At 51.8% G+C, this 27,163-nt stretch overlaps 1 pseudogene; it reads left to right on the forward strand.

Moving 5' to 3' along the window:
• The window catches only part of LOC119957868, a 44,803-nt pseudogene that overhangs the window by 9,067 nt on the left and 8,573 nt on the right, over positions 1 to 27,163 (forward strand).

The raw sequence follows: 27,163 nt of genomic DNA on the forward strand, positions 1-27,163 counted from the left end.
AGAACAATACAGCGCAGTACAGGCCCTTCGGCCCTCGATGTTGCACCGACATGGAAAAAACTAAAGGCCATCTAACCTACACTATGCCCTTATCATCCATATGCTTATCCAATAAACTTTTAAATGCCCTCAATGTTGGCGAGTTCACTACTGTTGCAGGTAGGGCATTCCACGGCCTCACCACTCTTTGCGTAAAAAACCCACCTCTGACCTCTGTCCTATATCTATTACCCCTCAATTTAAGGCTATGTCCCCTCGTGCTAGCCACCTCCATCCATCTGTTTCGAGTAGGGCAGCACGGTGGCCATTGCTGCCTCACGACGCCGAGGTCCCAGGTTCGATCCCAGCTCTGGGTCACTGTCCGTGTGGAGTTTGCACATTCTCCACGTGTTTGCGTGGGTCTCGCTCCCACAACCCAAAAAGATGTGCAGGGTAGGTGGATTGGCCACGCAAATTGCCCCTTAATTGGAAAAAAAATGAATAGGGTACTCTCAATTTAAAAAAATATATATGTGTTTCGAGTAGGGAAGAGAGAGAGAGAAAGATTCCAAGAGTAAGAGTAAATCAACAGTCAGCCCTTTAAGGAATATTATAAGTCTCTGGTGTGGAACCCCAACATCAAGTAAAATGGTTACAGATTTAATCGCAGTTTTCAGAAAGGGATTTGGATGGATACTTAATGGGGGGGGGAAAATTGCAGACAGCTGGGGTGGGAAAGGTGAGGGATGGGTTCAACTGATAGCTCTTCCAGAAGGGGCTGTGTAGCCTCTTTCTGAGTCTCCTGCGATGGTACGATGTCCTGGTTTCAAAGCTCAGTGGGGAGCAAGGGCTCAGGAACCCCAAAACCTCAAAAGTGCCTCAATGTCTCCCTCAGGACATTGCAACATCCGAAGATGTTGGGCCTCCTGTATTCCCACATTCCCAGCTCCTGCGGTTAATGATTATTACTTTCCCTGGGTGAGCAATGTTTATCCTGAGCATCCTGTGTGATTGCCTCACCAACCCCCCTCCCGGCCGCCAGCCCCACTCCCTGGCGGCTCCCAGACGAGAGCCAGCTGTCCGCTAAACGATTGCCCCTCTTTTTTTACCAAGTCGATTCTTTTAATTTGTTATTTTAAAGTTCACAGGGAGCGTCAAAACGCTCAGATAGCAATCAAAGGTTTCGGATAAGTCAACCTCTGTCAAAGCCAGAATTGGCATGTGGGTTAAGGTGGATGAGCATTCAGCTCCAGGAATGCCACAATGTTTGCACAAATGGTGAGTTAAAATCCTGGGAAACCAACTTTGGAGCAGGATAATGTCAATCAGAACCTGGTAAACAAAACTGGAACTATTGCTGTTGTGAGATTGCCACGAGAACAGTTTTTTTTAACTTCATGTAGGCTAACAAAAGTTAAAAGAGAACTTTTCCTTATTTTTGTAAGGGATGTAGGCATCGCTGGGCTGGGCCCAGCATTCATTGCCCATGCCTAATTGCCCCTTGAACTGAGTGACTCGCTCGGCCATTTCAGAGGGGGGCAATTAAGAGTCAGCCACATTGCTGTGGGGTCTGGAGTCACGTGTAGGCCAGACCGGGTAAGGGCGGCAGATTTCCTTCCCTGAAGGGGAGATGAGTGAACCAGATGGGCTTTTACAACAGTCGATGATGGTTGTCATGGCCACCGTTACCGGGGCGATTTTTATTAATTGAATTTAAATTCCACCAGCTGGTGTGGCGGGATTTGAACCCGTGTCCCCAGAGCATTGAATGTCGTTACCACTGCACCATCGTCTTCTCCTCCAGCGCCTGTATACCGTTGACTAAAGGTGTGAAGATTTGACGAGCAGAGGAATCGGGGAGCGTGACGCTCAAAAGTTGGAAGTCCCCTCAATCAGGGCCCAGATCGACCTGGTCTCATCAAGCACACCTTCCTGTTTTTGATGGACGTTTGCTGACCTGGGACATTTTTTGGGGGGGGGTCATGATGGGAAGCGGTCAGGCTGAGGTGGAAGGATTCAGTTCACTCCAGATTAAATGTTCCGTTAATATTCGTTGACCAGGACTCACATGCGACTACCTTTCCAGTAAGTCATTGGAGGGCTTCCAGTACCCTAGGAGCCAATAACGTCGAGAAATAAACTAGCTCAACATCTCTAGATGGCAAGGGAAGAGAGGACTCATGGTCCATTAACCCAGCTCTGGACTGCCCCGTCTCAATAGAGGAAGGACGATCGGCTGGGTGAGGCATCCCACGGTCAAATGAATGTGGAGAGAATGTTTTTATTAGTTTGAGGTGGCAGTAGGTAGATTCTCGTGAGGCAAGGGAATCCAAGTTGGGCAAGACCAAGACCCATACAAACAAAATACCATTTTCAAACCCCTATCCTTGAGAAAAAGAAACCGAAACCACAAACCACCTGACCAACCCCCCCCCCCCCCCCCAACCCCCCCTGCCCTCCCACCACCCCCTCCCCCTCCCAAGCACTATGGGTGCTTGTTGTGGTCAAACTGTGATCTGGAATAGAGGTCATGCCCAACACTTCCCCTGTACGACTTCCTCACTTTCAGATTTCCACTGAAGACACAGAAATTATATTTCCTGGTCTTGATATGTGGAAGATGGTGATTGGCCGTCGCACTTTGCAAACAAACATTTTGCACACTGACCACCCCACGACTTCGTAAGCGGTTACTTCCTAGAACCAGCGCAGCGTGAGGTGATTGGCAAGGGTGCAAGAACTTAACAGAAAACTATTGATAAGTATCTTTACTGTGCAAATGCACACACAGATATGCCTAACGTTGGTCATGACAAGGGGCGGCATGGTTGCACAGTGGTTAGCACTGCTGCCTCACAGCGCCGGGGTCCCAGGTTCGATTCCGGCCTTGTGTAACTGTCTGAGTGGAGTTTGCACGTTCCCCCCCCCTGTGTCTGCGTGGGTTTCCTCCGGGTGCTCCGGTTTCCCCCCCACAGGCCAAAGACATTTTCGGCGGGGTTAGAGCAGGGGAGTGGGCCTAAGTAGGGTGTTCTTTCAGAGGGTCAGTGAAGACTCGATGGGCCAAATGGCCTCCTTCTGCACTCTCGGAATTCCATGGTTCTTTCACACACCATCCACAAAGCAATAAAAATAAGAGACTAACTCACACTAGGTGGGGGGACTTTCCTCGAACACGGCATAACATTCAAGGCAATTGACTGGCAATTGGGGTGAGGTGGGCACATCAAGTCCTTTCATGCTTCGGTGCAGACTCAATGAGCTGCATCTTCTGCACTATAGTACTCTGAGATTCTGTGATAGCGAGGACAGAAGTAATCCTACTCACTGTTCCCCTCCACCCCTTATCCTTCAGCCCAGCCCATCCTCCCAATAATTAATCTTTATTGTCACAAGTAGGCTTACATTAACACTGCAATGAAGTTACTGTGAAAATCCCCTCGTCGCCACATTCCGGCGCCTGTTCGGCTACACAGTGGGAGAATTCAGAATTCTCAGCTGGTACGGGAATTGAACCCGTGCTGCTGGCCTTGTTCCACATCACAAACCAGCTACCTCGCCCATTGAGCTAAACCACTCATTAGGATAAAGTGACTGTGCACCGAACTCAAGATTCAGTCTAATGCGATACAAATTTATTAAATCAGGATAACCGGCGATGCAGGACATCACACCCCAGTTAGGCACGTCCCTGCAAATTGACAACACCAACAGGCAGCACGGTAGCACAGTGGTTAGCATCAATGCTTCACAGCTCCAGGGTCCCAGGTTCGGTTCCCGGCTGGGTCACTGTCTGTGCGGAGTCTGCACGTCCTCCCCGTGTGTGCGTGGGTTTCCTCCGGGTGCTCCGGTTTCCTCCCACGGTCCAAAGATGTGCGGGTTAGGTGGATTGGCCATGCTAAATTGCCCGTAGTGTCCTAAAAAGTAAGGTTAAGGGGGAGTTGTTGGGTTACGGGTATAGGGTGGATACATTGACTTGAGTAGGGTGATCATTGCTCGGCACAACATCGAGGGCCGAAGGGCCTGTTCTGTGCTGTACTGTTCTAAATTCTAAATTATCAGGGGGCGCAGTCCAGGATAATAACTGAGAAGCGAGGCCATTATCAGGATAAAGATTTCTCCATCAGTGCATGAAGAAAGTAGAATCAAGGATAAAGTGGGATCAAAGGCTGGGAGCACTCCTCAGGATCTTCCAAGGATCCCAGCGATGGAAACGTGACATTTCATCGCTTTGAACATTCCATCTCACCGGAACCCAGGCTCCAGTGGGGAGGGGGTGAGCCGGCCGACTCAGCCATCTCCAACCCCACTCGGCCGACATCAGCAACAGGACATGGGCAGCACTGTGGCATAGTGGTTAGCACAATTGCTTCACAGCTCCAGGGTCCGAGGTTCATAGAACATAGAACAGTACAGCACAGAACAGGCCCTTCGGCCCTCGATGTTGTGCCGAGCATTGTCCGAAACCTCGAACAAGCTATCCCACTCCCTGTCATTCTGGTGTGCTCCATGTGCCTATCCAATAACCGCTTGAACGTTCCTAAAGTGTCCGACTCCACTATCATAGCAGGCAGTCCATTCCACACACTAACCACTCTCTGAGTAAAGAACCCACCTCGGACATCCCTCCTACATCTCCCACCCTGAATCTTATAGTTATGCCTCTTGTAACAGCTACATCCACCCAAGGAAATAGTCTCTGAACGTCCACTCTATCTATCCCCCTCATCATCTTATAAACCTCTATTAAGTCGCCTCTCATCCTCCTCCGCTCCAAAGATTCCGGTTTGGGTCACTGTCTGTGCGGAGTCTGCACGTTTTCCCCGTGTGTGCGTGGGTTTCCTCCGGGTGCTCCGGATTCCTCCCACAGCCCAAAGATGTGCAGGTTAGGTGGATTGGCCATGATAAATTGGCCTTAGTGTCCAAAATTGCCCTTAGTGTTGGGTGGGGTTACTGGGTTAAGGGGATAGGGCGGAGGTGTGGGGTTGGGTAGGGTGCTCTTTCCAAGAGCCGGTGCAGACTCGATGGGCCGAATGGCCTCCTTCTGCACTGTAAAATCTATGATCTCTGACATTATAGGACCAGGGGTCGGAAGGTCGACCCCACCCCCAGGCCTCGGAGACAGGATTAAATGTGCTCCCTCGAGCAACCAAAAACACCTCCAAAAACACGGCTGACGACTTGCACTTTGGAGCTGAGACAGTCGGACGGATCAACATCATCGTTCGCAGCCATCGTCCGTCAGAACGCACCGCGCAGTCAGGGCGGGGAGCCTTCCAAACGCAGCTGCGCTACGGAAGACGAGGCCCCCACCCCAACTCTTTCCAGCCGCCACGAATCAACGAGGATTTAAACATTGTGTCTCGACTCGATAGCGCTGAGTGAAAGACTGACCAAGAAATCTCAGAGCAGTGAACCAAGAGAGGATCCAAAATAAATGTGCAAACGGATAAAAAAAAAGGTGTTAAAAGATGAGTCAGTGCACGCGCAAACGCAGCCGCTCCTGCCCTCACATCACGTGATGCCAAGGCCTCTGTCCTTCATAAATTTAAAGAGATATTTGATGGAGAAATTGTTTGGTAAGACAGTGAAACAAGTAGAATGTAAAATGTGTCCCGCGTGAACGTGGGAGAAGGCCCGGGGGGTGGAGGGTGGGGGGGGGTGGGGGGCTGCTGCCATCAGGAGTGAAGGAACATCCGCTTGCATTCAGCGAACACGTAGTGCACACCTTTTACAACAAGAAACATACCATGGACACCTTGGGCAGGGTTCTCCGGACCGCCAGCCGCGTTTTCCGGCAGCCCCCCCCCCCCACTGGCAGCAGGATTCTCCGTTGCCACAGCCAGCCAATAGGGTTTCCCATTGTGGCCACCTCACACCATCAGGAAACCCCACGGGCGTGCGTGCGCTGCCGGTGGACTGGAGCATCCCGCCGTAAATTCAGGCATTTAATTTTTTTCTTTGGTAATTTCTAAAGTTGGCTTTGGTTCTTTATTTGAAAAAACGTAAGGTGAGTGAACATTTGAACCTATAATGGGAAAGCTGCCGTAAAAGAGGGAGTGGCAAGTGGCGGGTGTTTTCTGCATTTCGAAAGGTATCCGGAGCCGGGACTGCGCTCCGTCACATGAACTGTCACTCAGCGAACTGTTGGGGTTGGGGATAGAGGAGCCAAGTTGGTAGGGGCGTATTTCATTTTGTAAACGGCCCCCCCCCCCCCAGCTAATCAGATAACACCTTCCTGTCTTGCGGAGTCTGAATCCCACTTTCTGACTTTGCAGATGAGCAAGAAATACGGTTCTGTGTTCACCGTCTGGCTCGGACCTCGCCCAGCCGTGGTGTTGTGCGGCTTTGAAACCGTGAAAGAGGCGCTGGTCACGCGAGCGGACAATTTCGGAGCTAGAGGCACAGTCCCGTCAATCAGCAAGGTCACGAATGGATACGGTAAGAATGGAGCCACGTTAAGCCCTTTGACCTTTCTCCCGCCTGCATCCTGCTACGGAGACATCCTGTATTCTGCCTGTACTTCAGCGAGGCTGTGCCTTTTGCTGGCTCTGGGCGAATCAATGCATTTCCAATTCCATAAATAGGGAACATTCCCCTCAGTGAGTTCTTGGCAAAAAATTTAGAAAAAAGAGGCCTGAATTTTAAGCTTGAGGCCTGTCCCGGGTCAGCGCGGTGGGAGGAGATATGAAACTCCCTCCTGCCCCATGTCATTTTTTTAAATAATATTTTATTGAGGTATTTGAAAATTTTTATAACAGTAACATAAACAATGACATCAACATGGTAAAATAAACATTTCCCCCCCCCAGCCCAATATTCACGCACCTCAACCAAACAACAACAATCCGCCCAACCCCTGACTTTGAAATACTGCTTCCGCTGACATTTTAATTTTCCTCGAGAAAGTCGACGAACGGCTGCCACCTCCGGGTGAACCCTAACATTGACCCTCTTAAGGCGAACTTTATTTTCTCGAGGCTGAGAAACCCAGCCATGTCACTAACCCAGGTCTCTACACTCGGGGGCTTTGAGTCCCTCCACATTAATAAGATCCGTCTCCGGGCTACCAGGGAGGCAAAGACCAAGACACGGCCTCTTTCGACCCCTGAACTCTCGGATCTTCCAACACTCCATAGATCGCCACCTCCGGACTCGGCTCCACCCGTGTTTTTAGCACCGTGGACATTGCCTTAGCGAAACCCTGCCAAAACCCTCTAAGCTTCGGGCAGTCCCAAAACATGTGGACATGATTTGCTGGGCTTCCCGCACACCTCACCCACCTATCCTCTACCCCGAAAAACTTACTTATCCTAGCCGCTGTCATGTGTGTCCGGTGGATAACCTTAAATTGTAGCAGGCTAAGCCTGGCGCACGATGAGGAGGTATTAACCCGGCTTAGGGCATCCGCCCGTAGCCCCGCCTCTATCTCTCCTCCCAGCTCGTCCTCCCACTTGCCCTTAAGCCCCTCCACCGGAGTTTCCTCCACCTCCTGGTAAATATCCGATACCTTCACCTCTCCCACCCAGGTACTGGAGACTACTCTATCCTCTATACCCCGAGCGGCAGCAGCGGAAATGCCGACACCTGTTTTCTCAGGAAGTCTCGCACCTGCAAATACCTAAACCCATTCCCTGCTGGCAATTAAAATTTATCCTCCAAAGCTTTCAAGCTGAGAAAGCTCCCGTCTATAAATAGATCCCCCATCCTTCCAATTCCTGCCCTTTGCCAACCCCGGAACCCGCCATCTAGCCTACCCGGTACAAATCTGTGGTTATTATAAATCGGGGTCCAAATCGATGCTCCCTCCACTCTCTTATATCTCCTCCATCGTCCCCAGATTCTCAGAGCCGTCACTACCACCGGACTTGTGGAGTATCGGGCCGGCGACAACGGCAGAGGTGCCGTTACCAATGCTCCCAAACTGGTGTCTTTGCATGATGCCGCCTCCATCCGTTCCCATGCCGACCCCTCCCCCACTACCTAATCATGGCTATATTAGCCGCCCAGTAGTAATTGCAGAAGTTCGGCAGCGCCAACCCCCCCCCCCCCCCCCCCCCCCCCCCCCCCCAACTGCGCTCCAGCAACACCTTCTTCACTCGCGGGGTTTTACTTGCCCACACAAAGCCCAAAATAATCTTATTCACCCGCTTGAAAAAGGCCTTATGGATGAAGATGGGGAGGCATGGAAAGACAAACAGAAATCTGGGGAGGACCGTCATTTTCACGGTCTGTACCTTCCCCACCAGTGATAGTGGGAGCATGTTCTATCTCTTAAAGTCCCCTTCCATTTGTTCCACCAACCAGGATAGGTTTAACTTGGCAGTGCCTCCCATTTCCGGGCCACCTGGATTCCCAGATCTCGAAAGCTCTTCCCTACCATTCTAAGCGGCAGCTTTCCCAGTCTCTCCTCCTGTCCTCTTGCCTGGATCGCAAACAACTCGCTTTTCCCCATGTTCAATTTATACTCCGAAAAATTGCCAAATTGCCCCAAGATTCGCATTACTTCCCCCATCACTTCCAACGGATCCGCAATGTACAAGAGCAGGTCATCTGCGTAGAGCAAGACCCGGTGCCCCCAGCCCCACCCCCACCGAACCAGCCCTTTCCAGTTCCTAGAGGCTCTTAACGTTTTTGCTCGATTGAACCCAGCTCGCCTCTTGGCCAAATCCGCTCCTCGGTCCTGATAGATGCACAACTCACAGTTCTCCCACTTGCTGCTCCGTTCTTTCTTCGCCCACCGCAAAACGTGTTCCTTGTCCATGAAACAATGAAAATGTACCACCATGGCCCTCGGCGGCTCGTTCGCTCCGGGCTTCCTCGCGAGGGCTCTGTGCGCTCTGTCCAATTCCAGGGGCCGAGGGAATGCCCCCATCAACTTCTCCAACATGTCCGTCACATAAGCCCTTGCATCTGTTCCCTCATTGCCTTCATGGAGGCCGACAATTCTGAGATTCTGCCTCCTGGACCTGTTCTTCAGGTCCTCCAACTTCTCCTGCATTCTTTTCTGGTGGTTGTTGATCATCCCCACCAGGCTTTCCAGCACAGTTATATACTCCTCGTGCTCGGACAACTTTTGTTCCAACTGCTGGATCGATCTCCCATGGGTTTCCTGATTCTGAACCACTTGATCAATCGAAGCCTTAATCGGGTCCAGCGTGCCCTACTTCAGCTTGGCGAAGCAATCCTCAAAAAACGTCACCAGCTGCTCCGTCCCCGCAGCCCTTGCTCTCCGCCATGCTGTCCCGGGTTACCAGCTCTGCTTGCGTCACCCTTATAGGACTTTGTCATCTCACACGGCCACTTCTGGTCCAATTCTCCATACACCGGAGGGGGATTTCTCCTCACTCTTCACTGATTTATCCCATAAAATCCGGGGGAAAAAAACAGGGAAAAAGGTCCAAAAGTCCGTTACTGGCGGGAGCTATCAAATGGGCGACCTACTCCTCCATGGCCACCACCGGAAGCCCCAGATCGTGTTGTTAACGCAATATTACGCAGGCTGGTCAATTCACGGGCATCCGTGGAAGGCTGAGCAAGGCCGGGGAGGGCGGGTGCCGGGAAAAGGGAGAGCGCGGGCTGGAGGATCCAACTCCGTGGACCAGTCGCTGCGGAGCTTGGCTGAGGAAAGTAAACATCAGTGGACAAACTGTGTCCAGGCGACACAGGCCTCAGCCCCCGGGACACATCGGTTCATTTTATTTGAGCCCTAAATTTAATTCCGCCCCTTTGAAGCTAAAACGTAAGTAAAGGTAGCCTGGCGCGTTGGCCCGCCGCCCAACATTGTAATCTGCCGAGTAAAATCCCAGTCAATTGCTGTTCAATTAATTTGAGTCGGCTTCTTGATTGTCGTTGGGGGGGGGGGGGGGGGGGGGCCCTTCCGATTCGCGCGCACGGCCGCAGACCGGAATATTGCGCGGGATGTCAGGACATCACGCCCAATGACTTTTTGCGCGTTTTTACGTGCTTCCGGGCCCGCCTCGCATCCCTACTTTATATGTAAAATTTTGGCCGGCAATTCGGGCACAGTGCATTTAGCTCAGTTGGTTGGACCGCTGGTTTGTGATGTGGAGAGAGGCCAACAGTGTGGGTTCAATTCCTGTCACTGGCTGCGGTTATTCATCAAGGCCCCGCCTTCTAAACCTTGCCTGAGGTGTGGTGATCCTCAGGTTAAATCACCACCAATCAGCTCTTCCCCCTCACAGGGGAGAGTGTCATCTGGCTACCTTGACTTTACAACCCCATTTCCTTCTGCACTCTCACATCTTTGCACAAAAACAGAGTGACTTTGCTTTTTTTTTGTTTAACCGTTCTCTCCCCCCCCCCCCCCCCCCCCGCCCCCGCCCCCGCTTCCTCCGCCATCCCATTATATTCCTTTCACCTCAGTGTGCCTGCAGCCTTCCCTTGTCGTCTGCACGAGTTGTGACTTGCAATATTGAAGGATGCCTGGGCATTGTCGGCTGTGAATATGAGGTAGCGTGGATTGTGGAATCATTAGCCCAGGGCACATTCTTGAAGCACACCTGTGACCAGCTTTCCATTAAGCTGTCAGGGAGATCTCGGTGTTCTCTGCTTCCAGGTGAGGTGCGGCTCCTTGTTAAAGCAGAATATCATCCTCAAAGCCTCACCTCGCAGCCCATCCCGGCCTGTTTCTTTTCACGGAAAACTGGTTACGTACATGAGGAATCGAAGGCCGCATGATGGGTGAGACGCGCAAAGGTGGACTCCTCCTGAATCTCCATAAAAACTCCAGCACAGACCTGAATGGTCTGTTTCTGTGTTGTCAATTCTCTGTCGCTCTTGTTTACCACAAGCCCCCACCCCTGTCCCCCACACACACCCAAAAGCACATTTCTCAAATCTGCACAATCTGATTTTGAACCCGGCTCTCAAGGTGAAAGGTCAGAGGTTAACTCCTTGATCTTCGATCTGCCCTGACGTGCAGCTTGAGGCAGAAAGATGTTTCTCCAAAGGGTGGGTTGCCGGGGTAAGGGAACCGCACACCGACCTCCCACATCAGCTCAGGGGTGAGGTGAAGCAGGACCAGCTCGCTCCACTGAAGCAGAAGCGGAGGAGGGGGAGATCCCCCACTCAGAGTTTCGCAGTCCCTGCATTCCTTCCCCTCTTTCACCTCCACAAATTGGGGGGGGGGGGGGGGGGGGGGGGGGGGCTCACTGAAACGTGTCACTCTCTCTCCTCCTGTGAAGTGGGGGGGGGGGGGGGCTCTGAATCGTGTCACTCTCTCCTCCTGTGAAGTTGGGGGGTCTCTGAATCGTGTCACTCTCGCATCCTGTGAAGGTGGGGAGGGGTCTCTGAATCGTGTCACTCTCCTGTGGTGGGGGGGGTCTCTGAATCGTGTCACTCCCTCTCCTCCTGTGAAGTGGGGGGGGTTCTCTGAATCATGTCACTCTCTCTCCTCCTGTGAAGTGGGGGGGTTCTCTGAATCTTGTCACTCTCTTCCCCTGTAAAGTGTGGGGGGGTCTCTGAATCGTGTCACTCTCTCCTCCTGTGAAGTGGGGGGGGGGGTCTCTGCATCGTGTCACTCTCCTGTGAAGTGGGGGGTCTCTGAATCGTGTCACTCCCTCTCCTGTGAAGTGGGGAGGGGGGTCTCTGAATCGTGTCACTCCCTCTCCTGTGAAGTGGGGAGGGGGGTCTCTGAATCGTGTCACTCCCTCTCTCCTCCAGGAATCGCCAGCAGCAACGGGCATCGCTCACTCCAGCTTCGGAGCTTTGCCATCGCGGCCCTGAGGAACTTCGGGAAGGGGAGGCCGACATTGGAGGATTTCATCCGACAAGAGGCAAATGTCTGGTGGACGTATTCAGAAGGACCGAAGGTTGGTGGTTGGTGCCAGACCAGACTGACACTGAATCCCAAATACACTTAACCTTTGGCATCAGGTGATTCACTTTGGTGGGAAGGAGCAGAAAGCTGGAGGATTCCTTAAATGGGGAGTGATTGCCACGGAGGGTGATGAATCTTGAGAATTCTTTACCCAGAGGGCCGTGGGGCCTCACTGATTGAGAACGTTCAAGATGGCAAATCAGTAGATTTCTAGATATTAAAGATGTCAATAAATATGGGCTAGTAGAAGAAAATGGACATGAGGGAGGAGATCAGGTGAAAGTTGAACCATTGTCCGAAACCTGAGACTTTTGTAGATCAGCCGCTTCCCATGGATTTAACCCAACGACCGCAAATTTCCTCCCCCGACTCCTCTGCCCCCCCCCCCCCCCCCCCACCGTGAAGACCGACAGAGTGAGTGAACGATGGGGGTATCGCCATCGAGGATAATCATGCCGAAGAAGCTTGGGTTGGGCAACAAAAGTCGGCCAAGGCTCCATGGCGGGTACAGGGCACCAGCAGCTAGGCCACTCAGGCAGTGGGTTAGTAAGAAAGCCAAAACTTGCATTGATATAGCGCCCTTCACAACCTCAATCCGTCCCAAAGTACTCGACAGCCAATGGGTTTTCATTTGACGTGTGGTCACTGTTGCAGGAAATACAGCCGCCAATTTATGCTCAGCGAGATCCCACTGTGTGACGGCGACCAGAATCACTAGGTGTTGGCTGAGGTGTTGAGCATCGGCCATGAGACTGGGACAAACTGGCCCCGCCCTTCAAAATACTGCCGGTGGATCAGTTACATTGATCTATGCCGGGCCCCGGCTCATTCAAAGGATGCCACCTTCCCACAGTTCAGCATTCCCTCAGTACTGCACTGGGGGTGTCAGGCTTTCTAGGCCCAAGCTTCGAGAATGGAGCTTGAACCCGCAACTCTAACCCAGAGGGAAGCAGATTTGTGGTGAATGTATTTCACCTAATGCATGAGCTGTCTGTACTGCCTGTAGAATGATGTGACCCATGACCTGGAAGTGATGATACGGGCTACTTCCGGGTGCTGTACTGGAACCCCGGTGGGCTCCGCCTCTGGCTCCACCCTCACTGGGGCGATATATAGTCCGGCCACCTGTACTCCTTTGTACAGCCGACTCTGGCAGGCGAGTTCATGGATATTAAAGCCTAATGTTCCCCCGTTCTCACGGCCTCACAGTGAATTGACGGTATAACACAGATATTCAGCTGTGACTGTCTGCCCCCCCCCCCCCCCCCCCTTCGCCATTGGGGAGAGATGCGGAGAGGCTGCCAACTCTCTTTTCCTCTCAAGACCTCTTTTCCTCATTGTGTTTGGGATGCTCTGGGATGGGGGTGTAAATATGCTTTATTCCGACAAGTTTTCCATTAGCCAAGGATTGCAAGCTCTCGTTCAGCTTTTATTTTTGGCAAAGAGCCCTCACACCATTTGTCACGGTGACTCCCAAGAGCCGATCCTTTGACAAATGTTGATTAAGAGCGGGCGGTTCCCCATCAGACTACACAAGATGTAACAAGGAAGAAGGTCGACAGCGGGCGTACACAGGGTGGGGCCAGCACAACTGCAGCACCCACCCATCCACTCAGCAAACGCCTCACCTCACAGCAGCCAACCTCGGCGGGTCAGCTGCGGACCTGTGGAAGGGCCTGTGGCACGACGCCAACAGCGCAGCCCAGAATCAGGTTGACGACCCCCCCCCCCCCCCCCCCCCCCCCCCCCCCCCCCCGCAACGTTGGAAATCCCCAGGCTTCCACCTCCCGGATGGTGAGTGGGTCAAACTGAAAAGGTTTTCCGCACCGGAGTCGGACCCTGCCACGATAATCCCTTCCATTGGGGACCCCCCACCCCTTTGAAAGAAACTAATGGATCGCTTAAGTTGATGTGTTAGCTGGTGGGGTACGTTAACAAGTGGCTGTCACCTGTCAGCCAATCGGATGTCACCTGTAGTTTTGCTATTGGCCAATCAGTTATGGACTCTTACATTATTGGCCAATCCAATAATGGCCAATATTGAACTGCAATATTGCCCATCCTCCCCTAAAGGTAGCTATAGAAAAATAAACCTTGCCCCCACCCTCCCTCCCCTCTTCAATGGTCTGTTTTGCTCCACTAACCAAGTCACACTTTGTTGCTCCTCGTTATCTCATCAGAGTTGCCCTTTGACCCCACGTTCCAGCTCACCTGTGCCACAGCCAACATAATGTGTGCCGTCGTCTTTGGGAACCGGTTTGAATACACAGATTCGAAGTTGCTCAGTCTACTGGACATGATTACAGAAAACATGAGAGTCATTAGCAGTCCCTGGGGTCAGGTAAGGTCAGTCGCCGTCGCTGGTTCCTCTCTCGGTCTTCACCTGCTCGGGCCTGCTCCGCCGTTCAATAAGCTGGAGTGTTTGGGCGGGACGTTCCTCCGGGATCTTCCGGCCTCCAGCGGCGGAAGGTGCGAACAACGGAAAACAACGGCGTGAACGGATAATCCACAAAACACAGAGCCGGTGTGTGGAAAATCCTGTCCTTTTGGTGTTTCAAATTCCACTTTCCCATCTACCCTCGAAAACCTTTCATCCCCTTGTCTAACAAGAATCTAATCATCTCTGCCTTAAAAATATTCAAAGGCCCCACCTCCACCACCTTCTGAGGCCGAGAGTTCCAAAGTCGCAAAGCCCCCTGAGGGAAAATTTTTCTCCTCATTTCTGTCCCAAAAGGGTGGTCCCTAATTTGAAAAAAGTGCCCCCTAGTTCTGGGCTCAACCACGATAGGAAACATCCTTTCCACATCCACTTTGTCAATACTGTTCAGGATCTTATATATGCAGTCCAACCTCTGCAATCTACCTTCATAACTGAAGTTTCTCACAGATTAGAATCATAGAATCCCTACAGTGCAGAAGGAGGCCATTCAGCCCATCAAGTCTGCACCGACTCTCTGCCCACCTCCCCGTCCTATCCTCGTAACTCCGCCTAACCTTTTTGGACACTAAGGGCAATTTAGCATGGTCAATCCACCTAACCATTTTTTTAAAATTTAGATTACCCAATAATTTTTTCCAATTAAGGGGCAATTTAGCGTGGCCAATCCACCTCCTCTGCACATTTTTGGGTTGTGGGGGCGAAACCCACGCAGACACGGGGAGAACGTGCAAACTCCACACGGACAGTGACCTAGAGCCGGGATCGAACCTGGGGCCTCAGCGCCGTGAGGCGGTTGTGCTAACCATTAGGCCACCGAGCTGCCCCAATCCACCTAACCTGCACACCTTTGGATATGGGAGGAAACCGGAGCACCCGGAGGAAACCCACGCTGATAAGGGGAGCATGTGCAAAGAATGTCACCCGAGGTTGGAATCAAACCCGGGTCCCTGGAGCTGTGAGACATCAGTGCTAACCACTGTGCCACCTTGCCGCACCAAATCCCTGGAACCGTTCTTGTAAACCTCTTCTGCTCTCTCTCCAATGTGTTCACATCCTTCCTACAGTGTGGCGCCCAGAACGGTGCGCAATATTCCAGCTGAGGAATAACTAGTGTTTTGTATAAGTTCAGCGTAACCTCCTCGCTCTTGTACTCTATTAGCCCAGGATGCTCTCTGCTTTATTAACTGCTCTCTCCACCTGTCCTGTGACCTTTAATGATCTAAACACAAAGACACCCAGGTCTCTCTTTACAAATTTTACCCCTAATTTTATATTGTCTCTCCCTGGTCTTGCTACCAAAATACATCGCCTCTCAAGTCAATGTAAAAGATCCCATATTAATGGATGAAGATCAAGGGAGCTCACCCGAGACTTGTAGGGCAATATTTTTTTTTGAAGAAATATTTTGTTGGAGATATTTTCAAATATATACATAGCAAAGAGGAAACAATACAAAAATTAATTGCTGCAACAGCGAACAATCAAAAAATCCTTACACGCCCGCTCAACCCCTCGCTCCAACTCTACACGCTGCCACTCTAGCGCCCCCCCTCCCCAACCGGAACTGAAAAAAGAACCCCCCCCCCCACCCCAGCCTCAATACTCCTTATAGAAGTCGATGAACAGCTTCCATCTCGAGGTGAATCTCTCCGCTGGCCCCCGAATGGCGAACTTGATCTTCTCTGAGTGCAGGAACTCTGCCAAATCAAGCTGCCAAATCGGCCCCACAGGAGAATTCTTGGGCGGGATTCTCTGATCCTGAGGCTAAGTGTTGACTCCGTCGGGAAACGCGTCAACACAGCCCCAGGATAAGCAATTCTGGTCACTATAGGGGGCAGCACAGGGCAGGAGCGGTTCACGCCGCTCCAGCTGCTGATCCGCCCGTGCAATGGGCACCGGGGGATGCGCGCATGCGCAGTGGGTCCAGCATGAGCCCGCGCATGCGCAGTCCCACCGGCACAATTTCCGCGCATGCGCGGGCTCCCTTCTCCGCACCGGCCCCGACCCAACATGGCGCAGGAGTTCAGGGGCCGGCGCGGAAGAAAGGAGGCCAGGTGACAGCGAGACCAGCCCACCGATCGGCCAGCCACATCAGAGGCCCCCCCCCCCCCCCCAATCCCGAGGTCGGACCACCTTCCCCCGCCCACAGGCCGCCCCCGGACCCTTCAACGCCGAGGCCCAGCCAGCTCAGAGCAGGTTAGAACGGCCGCTCGGCCCATCCGGGCTGGAGAATTGCGGGGGGGGGGCCCGTGTAAAGTGGCCCCCAACCGGCGCCGCGCCAACCACGCTGGCCCCAATGGCGCCGATTCTCCTCCGCTGTGCGGAGAATCGCGTCCCGGCGTCGGGGCCGCGTGGCGCGATTCGCGCAGCCCGCAATTCTCCGACCCGGCGCGGGGTTGGAGAATCCCGCCCACTGTCTCTCACTGTTCATGCACTTACCACCTATTATCGAGTGGAAAATCCCAACCAATTCCACCTCAAGTGGGAGCGATCAAATGTGCGATCACTCACTCCATGGCCGCTATGGCAATTCCGCACACAGCAATATTGAACATTCAAACAATACCTAAATCAACTTATCTGGTCATTATCTTATTGCTGTTTGTGGGATCACACAATGGTGACTACCCCCCATTGGCTGTAAAGCACTTTGGAAAATCCTGAGGTCATGAAAGATACAACATGACTACAAATTTGTTCCTCTTTTTTTTCTTCACAAACCAATAACAGCAAATTCATTTGATCTCTTGCTATTTGCCTCCACAGAAATTAATCCCCCCTATCCTGATGCGACAGACTAACTGATGTACCATCAATTGAACGCGAGACGAGTTGCTGTACAAAAGTATGGCTTTAATCAGCTAGATGTTAGCCCTGCGGTCGATTACAGTATATGGACGACCGCCGGGAGTACTGGGTATTTATACCCCGCCCTGGAGGCGGGGTTAACTCAGCCTCTTGACCAATCGGGGAGCCGTCACATGACTGGTCTCAACCAATCGGTCGAGAGGCACATGATCGGCCAGGGCCAATGGTAAGCCGGTGTTCTGCACCAATGGCAGGCAGCTATGCTAATCATACCACCACACTAACCACATCTTGTGTTCCTTTCCACAGCTGTATGACTTGCTCCCGAGCATTTTGGATTACTTGCCGGGCCCTCACAACAGGCTTTTCGAAAACGCAGCGAAGATAAAAGGTTTCCTGAGAGAAATGATCCAAAATCACAAAGAGGCACGCACTGCAGGCGGGCCCCAGGACTTCACTGCCAGTTTCCTCTCCAAAATGGAGGAGGTGGGTAAAGAGGTTTTGAACACATTCTGTAAGCGCTGATCCCCAGGGTATTTGGGGCACAGCGGCACAGTGGTTAGCACTGATGCCTCACAGCGCCAGGGGGCCCGGATTCAATTTCTCGGGTGCCGTCTGTGTGCAGTTTGTACCTTCTCCCCCTGTCTGCGTGGGTTTCCTCCCACAGTCCGTAGATGTGTTTTTTAGGTGGATTGGCCGTGATAAATTGCCCCTTGTTGTCCAAAGGACCAGGCTGGGTTACTGGGTTACGGGGATAGGGTGCGGGGATGGGCCGAGGTCGGGTGCTCTTTCGGAGGGTCGGTGCAGACTCGATGGGCCGAATGGCCTCCTCCAGCACTGTAGTGATTCTATGATTCTATAATTGATCCGAATACCAATCGGCTCTCTAAACTCTGATTATCGAAGCCATTGGGTATCCGGTAAGTCAGGGTATGAAGGAGTATTGGGATGTGAGTGCTGCTGGCCAGCCCACAGGATCTTGCCCATCCCTAACTGCCCCGTCAGAATGTGATGGCGGGCTGCCTTCTTGAACCACCGCATGTACACCCACAGTACTACTTCTAGCAAGCAGTTTACCACAACAGAGTGGCTATTTCACTCAGGGTAAGGAGTATTGGGAACAGCAGAGTTGTAAAGTTAGTGAACTAATAACGCAGAGGCCTAGCCTAATTCTCCCAGGGATAGGGGTTCAAATCCCACGAGCTGGTGGAAATGAAAATCAGATAATAAATAAATAAATAAATAAAGTTTCAGTAAAGTTGGCGTTGAAACGGCTGGGCTTTTGGGAAAATTCATCTGGTTCGCTCACACCCTTTAGGGTAATCTGCCATTCTCACTGGTTTGGCCTACGTGGGACACCAGACCCAGACAAGATGGCTATTTTGACTCTTCGTGGCCCTCTCAAGTAGCAGCTCCGTTGTGTCAAACAGCTTCTGAAAAGAAGCATAGTTGGCGTCCCTTCCGAGGTTCAAGGCGGATCATCCTCTCAGGAGCATTTAGAGATGGGAAACAAATCTCGGCCTAGCCAGCAGCACTTGCATCCCATAAACCAATATAAAAACCATTGACGAGAAACATTGGCTCAGTTAGCTTATGCTCTGAGAGCAATTCTAACCCGGACTATCCACCGACAGGGAACTGATGGAATCTGTTATACTCCACCTGATTTTGTTCCATAATTGAAATATTGGAAGAAAGACACCAAGCTGGCACTCCACCCGATCCCGTGGGCTTCCCAGTTGTTCACCTCAATCAAAATTACTCTCAGACGTCCCTTTGGCTCATTCTCGAACCTCGTGGCTGCACTCCGAAACCGACGGAGTAAACCACTCTGTTGTATCAAAACCGCCAACCGCACTGTGGGCGAACCTCCACCACACGGGGATGGCAGCAGTTCAAGAAGGCGGCCTATCGTTCGCCTTCTCAAGGGCAGCTGGGGATGGGCAGCGAATGCCAGGCGCGCCAGTGACGCCCTCGTCCGGAGAACATAGAACATAGAACAGTACAGCACAGAACAGGCCCTTCGGCCCTCAATGTTGTGCCGAGCCATGATCACCCTACTCAAACCCACGTATCCACCCTATACCCGTAACCCAACAACCCCCCCCTTAACCTTACTTTTATTAGGACACTACGGGCAATTTAGCATGGACAATTTAGGGGCAGCAGGGTAGCATGGTGGTTAGCATAAATGCTTCACAGCTCCAGGGTCCCAGGTTCGATTCCCGGCTGGGTCACTGTCTGTGTGGAGTCTGCACGTCCTCCCCCCGTGTGTGCGTGGGTTTCCTCCGGGTGCTCCGGTTTCCTCCCACAGTCCAAAGATGTGCGGGTTAAGTGGATTGGCCATGCTAAATTGCCCGTAGTGTCCTATGTTCTATGTTCAATCCACCTAACTGAGTGACATAAAAAAAAAATTGCCGTGAAGGATCCCAAGCCACGATTCGAAGAAGAGCAGGAAATGCTCTCCCCTGCTTTGGGATTCCCAACATTTAATCCCCCCCCCCCGGTCCGCAACCCCAATGAAAATAAATCAACGGGGCCCATCTTAGTTCCCGTTTGTGGGTGGGATCCTGCTGTGCGCAAATCGGCTATGCTCGCGCACATAGCAAGGGTCGCTCGCCTTCAAAACGATGTGGGGGAGACCTTGAGGACATGGCAGGTGCTATATAAATGTGGCTGCTCTCATTACGTTGGTATTGCATTCAACTGTTGATGTTGGCCTATAGCCAATCCTTATCTCTTCAGCGGCAAGGCAGAAAGCAGATTATCACATCGCTGTTTAAGGAAGTTTTTGATCCAAAGATTAGCTGCTGTATACTTTGACTACGGTCTTTAAAAAAGTATTTCACTGGTTGACACCCTGAAGTCATTAGAGGCTTCATAAAAGCGCAAGTTATTCCTTCGGCATTTAAAGCTAGAGAAATGACATTTATTCTGTTGTTGATTTGATGGGTGATGCTTAATAGAAAATAATTAATCCTGATGCTTGCTCGACATTTGCCAACAATAATGATTCGTTTTTTCAATTTTCACCAAAATGTCCTTTTTTCAACCATGAGATTTAAAATGTGATCAGGAAACCAGACGACATAAGAGCAGAATTAGGCCACTCGGCCCATCGACTCCGCTCCGCCATTCGGCCATGGTTTGTATGCTCCTCATCCCCATTCTCCTGCCATCTCCCCAGAATCGCCGGATCCTCTTGTTGATCAATAAATCCCCTTATTAATCGAGAACATTATCTATGGACAAAAGCTCGGCACAACATCGTGGGCCGAAGGGCCTGTTCTGTGCTGTATTTCTCTATCTATCTAACATCAGATTTGTGCCTGAGGTGCTGTTACCGACAGGGGGACAGGGCCAAGAGCTGGAAGATGGGACGAGACAGATTACTTCTTTCTTAGAACAGAAGAACAAGGGGCAGGAGTGGGCAATTTAGCCGCTCAAGCTCGCTCCACCGATCAGTTAATTAAGTTTTATTTCTTCAGTCTGTGGGCGGGATTCCACCCCCTCCCATGGCATGTTGCCCAGAGGCGAAGGTGGGTCGTCATTGGTCGCTGGCAGGAACTTCCAGTCCCGCCGATGCTTATGGTATTGTGCGTCGCTCACCCGTCCCGCCCTCAGCTGGACCGGGAAATCCCATCGCCAGGAAGGGCTGGGGAATAACTCGCACAGCTTTATTTCATTTAATTTTTTTACATTTGTTCATGGGATGTGGGCAGCGCCGGTCGGGCCTATATTTATTGCCCATCCCTGAGGACATTTAAGAGTCAACTGTTGCATTCTGCTGCTTTGGGTAACACAGGCTGCTACTTGATGCAGTCTAAACTAAAGGATGCTCCAGACTCTGAAATGAGTTCAACGCGTTTATTGAACTATTAACACAGCTCTCAAATGAGTTCGACTCTCTGCCAATCTAACTGTAGTAACTCAGTCTAACTGAGCCAGCCTGCTCTAAGCCACGTGCTGGGTGTGATGCTGCTGAACAAACCTGTCTAACTCTCTAGATGTCTGTCTGTGGAAAGAGGCAGGGTGTGAGTGCCTCATCCCTTTTATAGTGTTTATGTCATGCCCCTTGTGGTGATGCCACCTCTGAGTGTCCTGACTGCCCATTGGTTGTGTCCTATTCTGAGTGTTCATTGGTTGCATGTTTGCATCTCATGACATCAACCACATAGCTGTGGGTCTGGAGTCACATGTAGGCCAGACCAGGTAAGGATGACAGATTTCCTTCTCTGAAGGGCACTAATAATAATAATCTTTAATATTGTCACAAGTAGGCTTACATTAACAATGCAATGAAGTTACTGTGAAAATCTCCCAGTCGCCACACTCCGGCGCCTGTTCGGGTACACGGAGGGAGAATTCAGAATGTCCAATTCACCTGACAGCACATCTTTCGGGACTCATGGGAGGAAATCAAGGGGCAGCACAGTGGCGCAGTGGGTTAGCCTGGCTGCCTCACGATGCCGTGGTCCCAGGTTCGATCCCGGCTCTGGGTCACTGTCCGTGTGGAGTTTGCACATTCTCCCCGTGTCTGCGTGGGTTTCGCCCCCACAACCCAAAGATGTGCAGGGTAGGTGGATTGGCCGCGCTAAATTGCCCCTTAATTGGAAAAAATGAATTGGGTACTCTAAACTTATTGTTAAAAAAGGAAACCGGAAGGACAAGGACCCCTAGCAGTGTGGTTCATACAGGCCCATATCTCTCCTCAACGTGGACGCTAAGGTGCTGGCAAAAATCCTGGCCACCAGGATAGAGGACTGTGTGCCAGGGGTTGTGCACGAGGACCAGACAGGTTTTGTGAAGGGAAGGCAGCTGAACACGAATGTGCGGAGATTGCTGAATGTCATTATGATGCCGGCGATTGAGGGGGAGGCAGAGATAGTGGTGGCACTGGATGCGGAGAAGGCCTTCGATAGAGTGGAGTGGGGGTACCTATGGGAGGTGTTGGGGAAGTTTGGATTTGGTGAAGGGTTCATTAGATGGGTAAGGCTGCTGTATGAGACCCCGATGGCGTGCGTGGCTACGAATAGGAGGAGGTCGGAGTACTTCCGGCTTTACCGAGGGACCAGGCAGGGTTGCCCCTTGTCCCCCTTGTTGTTTGCACTGGCAATCGAGCCGCTGGCGATGGCATTGAGAGATTCAGAGAGGTGGAGAGGCTTGGTGCGAGGTGGAGAGGAACATAGGGTGTCGCTGTATGCCGACGACCTGTTACTGTATGTGGCGGACCCGGTGGGAGGGATGCCGGGAGTGATGGAGTTACTAGCCGAGTTTGGGACCTTCTCAGGTTATAAATTAAACTTAGGCAAGAGCGAGGTGTTTGTGGTGCACCCTGGAGACCAGGAGGAAGGAATTGGTAGGCTCCCGCTTAGGCGGGCAGGGGAGAGCTTTAGGTACCTGGGGGTGCAAGTGGCCAGGGACTGGGGGACTCTCCACAAGCATAACTTTACCAGGCTGGTAGATCAGATGGAGGAGGAGTTCAGGAGGTGGGACATGCTGCCATTGTCGTTGGCGGGGAGGGTGCAGTCCGTCAAAATGACAGTGCTTCCGAGGTTCTTGTTCCTTTTTCAGTGCCTGCCCATATTTATCCCCAGGGCCTTCTTTAGGAGAGTGACTAGCAGTATTCTGAGTTTTGTGTGGGCACATGGGACTCCGAGAGTGAGGAGGGTGTTCCTGGAGCGAGGAAGGGATGGAGGTGGGCTGGCACTGCCCAACCTTCTGGGGTACTATTGGGCAGCCAATGTGTCAATGGTGCGTAAATGGGTGATGGAGGGGGGAGGGGCGGCGTGGAAAAGAATGGAGACGGCGTCATGTAGAGGTACGAGCCTGGGTGCCATGGTAACGGCACCGTTGCCGCTCTCCCCTAAGAGGTTTACCACGAGCCCGGTGGTGGCAGCGACCCTAAGAATCTGGGAACAATGGAGACGGCATCGGGGGGGAAACAGGGGCCTCGATGGAGGCTCCACTGGGTGGCAACCATCGGTTCATCCCGGGGAACACGGATGGGGGGTTCAGGGGGTGGCAAAGGGCGGGCATCAGCAAATTGAGGGACCTGTTTATTGGCGGGAGGTTTGCGGGCCTGGGGGAACTGGAAGATAAATTTGGCCTTCCCCAGGGGAACATGTTCAAATACCTGCAGGTAAAGGCGTTTGCTAGGCGACAGGTAGAGGGATTCCCTTTGCTGCCCTCGCAGGGGGCGATGGACAGAGTGCTTTTGGGGGTGTGGGTAGGAGAGGGGAAGGTGTCTGACATCTATAAGGTAATGCAGGAGGTGGAGGAGTCGTCAGTGGAGGAGCTGAAGGCTAAATGGGAGGAGGAACTCGGGGAGCAGATAGAGGACGGGACTTGGGCGGATGCCTTGGACAGAGTCAACTCTTCCTCCTCATGTGCGAGGCTTAGTCTCATCCAATTTAAGGTGCTGCACCGGGCCCACATGTCCGGGACTAGGATGAGTAGGTTCTTCAGGGGTGAGGACAGGTGCACCAGATGTTCGGGGAGTCCTGCGAACCACGCCCATATGTTCTGGGCATGCCCAGCACTGGAAGAATTCTGGAAGGGGGTGGCGGGGACGGTGTCGAGGGTGGTTGGATCCAGGGTCAAACCAGGGTGGGGACTTGCGATTTTTGGAGTTGCGGTAGAGCCGGGAGTGCAGGAGGCGAAAGAGGCCGGTGTCCTGGCCTTTGCGTCCCTAGTAGCCCGTCGAAGGATTCTGTTACAATGGAAGGATGCAAGGCCCCCAAGTGTGGAGACCTGGATCAGTGACATGGCGGGATTTATAAAATTGGAAAAGGTCAAATTTGCCCTGAGAGGATCAATACAAGGGTTCTATAAACGATGGCAGCCTTTTTTGGACTTCCTGGCTCAGAGATAGGTAACTGGGTCAATAGCAGCAGCAACCCGGGGGGGGGGGGGGGGGGGGGGGGGGGGTGCATTATTGTAGTGTTTATTCTGTAACTTTATAGTGTGTTAATATGCGTTGTTGTTAAAATGCTGGGTTGTTCATGGGGATGGGGCGAATGTATATGATTGTTAATATTATTGTTATTTTCGGTATTTTACTAAGGTGCCTCACGGTAGCATGGTGGTTAGCATCAATGCTTCACAGCTCCAGGGTCCCAGGTTCGATTCCTGGCTGGGTCACTGTCTGTGTGGAGTCTGCACGTCCTCCCCGTGTGCGCGTGGGTTTCCTCCGGGTGCTCCGGTTTCCTCCCACATTCCAAAGATGTGCGGGTTAGGTGGATTGGCCATGCTAAATTGCCCGTAGTGTAAGGTTAATGGGGGGAGTGTTGGGTTACGGGTATACGGGTTAAGTGGGGTGATCATTGTTCGGCACAACATCGAGGGCCGAAGGGCCTGTTCTGTGCTGTACTGTTCTATGTTCTATGTGCGTCAATGTTGTATAAAATCAAAATTTCTCAATAAAAATTATTTTAAAAAAAAAAGGAAACCGGAGCACCCTGGAAGAAACCCACGCAGACACGGGGAGAACTAGTGAACCAGATAGGTTTTAAAAACAACTGACAATGGTTCCATGGCCATCGTTAGTCTTTTAACTCCAGATTTTAAAAATTGAATTCAAATTCCACCATCTGCTGTGGTGGGATTCGAACCCAGTTCCCCAGAGCATTACCATGGGTCTCCAGATCACTAGTGCAGCGACAATGCCACTACGCCACTGCCTCCCCTTTGACCCTTTCACGAACAGCAATTTTCCAAAGGCAGAATATGGACAGTAGGATCAGGAAGCTAGAGGGACACTCGGGGGGTTGCCTCCCCATGACCCCTCCCCAGCCAGGGGTGGGGAACATGACCCTGGGCGTCCCTCAGTAGTTGAGCTGGATCTTGTGGCGACTGGGGTTTATGATGCCCCCCCTTGATTGCAGAGTCAAGCAGAACATGCCAACAGTAATGCTAATGCATAGCTACTACCTTTTTATCCCAGGAGAAAGGTGACCCCAGATCTGAATTCAACGATGAGAACCTTCTGCTGTCTACATTTAACTTGTTTCTTGCCGGTACTGACACCACCAGCTCGACCATGCGCTGGGGGATCCTGCTATTCTTAAAATTTCCAGAGGTCCAGGGTGAGTATGAGTGGCGGCCAATTGCGTTTCGTGCCCTGCTGCCTGACGGCACCGAGGTCCCAGGTTCGATCCCGGCTCTGGGTCACTGTCCGTGTGGAGTTTGCACATTCTCCCCGTGCCTGCGTGGGTCTCACCCCCAGAAGATGTGCAGGGTAGGTTGATTGGCCACACTAAATTGCCCCTTCATCGGGAAAAAAAATAATCGGGTGCTCTAAATTATTTTTTTTAGAGATTCTGAGATCCCGGGTTGTTTATTAATTTAACTTAAATTCCACCAGCTGCCCTGATGGGATTTGAAGTCAGGCTCTGGGTCACTGTCCACGTGGAGTTTGCACATTTTCCCCGTGTGTGCGTGGATCTCACCCCCACAACCCTGATGAGCCATCAATTGCACGAGAGACGAGTTGCTATACAAAAGTTAGGCTTTAATAAGCTAGAACTTAGCCCTGCGGTTGTCTACAATAAAATGGCCGACCGCCGGGCGCCTCGACTATTTATACCTCAGTAAGGAGGCGTGGTTAACTCAGCCTCTCGACCAATCGGAGGGCTGTCACATGACTGGTCTCAACCAATCGGTCGAGAGTCACATGACCGACCAGGGCCAATGGTAAGCCGGTGTTCTGCACCAATGGCAGACAGCTATGCAAATCATATCACCACAAACCCAAAGACGTGCAAACACGCTCAAAGGGCGAGGCGGCAATGTTCATTTCCAAGTGTGAAAAACAAAGCATTCAGAATGTTCTCTCCCGTAATGCGTGAAAGTTTGCAGGCTTTAGGTAAAATGTACAGAGGGACATCCTCCCATCCCTTCTACCCTTGACCCAGCAAACCCAGCTTATTAACAGGATTCAAGCCAGTTGGTGACATTGGAACCAAGACACAGAGTTTTTCTTTCCAGTTTATGACTTGTTTAGTCTCACAGCTCACCGACCGGCTGTCCCCTATCCGTTTGCCCTTTTTGAGTCGAACAAATGATCAATAAAATAAACAAGTTAAAAACGGGTGACAGCTCCTGATGGGTTCTGTAACTAAAGCAAAACAGCAAAAGAAACTTAACTAACTAAATTACACCCACCCGCCTCAATTATATTCTTTTAATTAAAGACATAATGAATACATTAAACAAAAGTGACAGGGATGACAGCCTCAGGTGAGACACTGCAACAAAATGTCAAAGGAAGCGTAACAAAACCAACGTACAATTTCTGGGGGCGAACAAGCATTCCATCCCCCCACAGCGCCCGCCGGTCATGGAGGGCCTGAACTGTACCAGTGGACACCATGTGCTCCCTCACTCAGCCATGAACGTAGCCAGGGTACGGGGCAGTGGAGTGGACGCCCCCCCCCCCCCCCCCCCAACCGCCTGCTGCCTGGACCTGTTAGCGGCCAACCTGGCCAGGCCCAGGAGCAGGCTTACAAGGCAATCTTCCTCCCTCCCACCTCACCCTCCTCCACACCAGATGACCGAAGATTGGGGTCAAGGGGCTGAAGTGCAGCCAAAGGTTGAGGAGAAACCCCTTCAAATAACTAAAGAGGGGCTGGAATCTCGGGAATCTATGTTAATATGGACCACAGACTCCCCTTGGCCACAGTAAAGCCATGCGGCCTGGGAGTACGTGAACCACTATAACCTGCAGTTGCATGGCATTGCTGCTGCACCCGCCTCGCCAGGTCCCCAATGGAGAAAGGGAGGACTCCCACATAGTGAGCCCTCTACTGGAGACCTCCCTCACTGCCAGTTGGTAGAACAGAACCCTAAGTGTGTCCTGATGGTGGAGTTTTCCTTGTTATGTGTTCGCAAAGACAATTAACATCCATCACCTGTTTCTCTGAACATTAAAAACATAATTGACATGAACAAACCTTAACAATATGGTTGACAAGATATTAAAACAGTTGACCCTTCATCCCTCGGCTCAGTCAACAGTCCCCAATGTACACATCCTCCACCAATCAGCAGCCCCCCAATCCAGCACATTCCACCCCTGTCAACAACGCCCAATCCAG

Source organism: Scyliorhinus canicula, chromosome 27, assembly GCF_902713615.1.
Source record: "Scyliorhinus canicula chromosome 27, sScyCan1.1, whole genome shotgun sequence".
NCBI classification, from domain to species: Eukaryota; Metazoa; Chordata; class Chondrichthyes; order Carcharhiniformes; family Scyliorhinidae; genus Scyliorhinus; species Scyliorhinus canicula.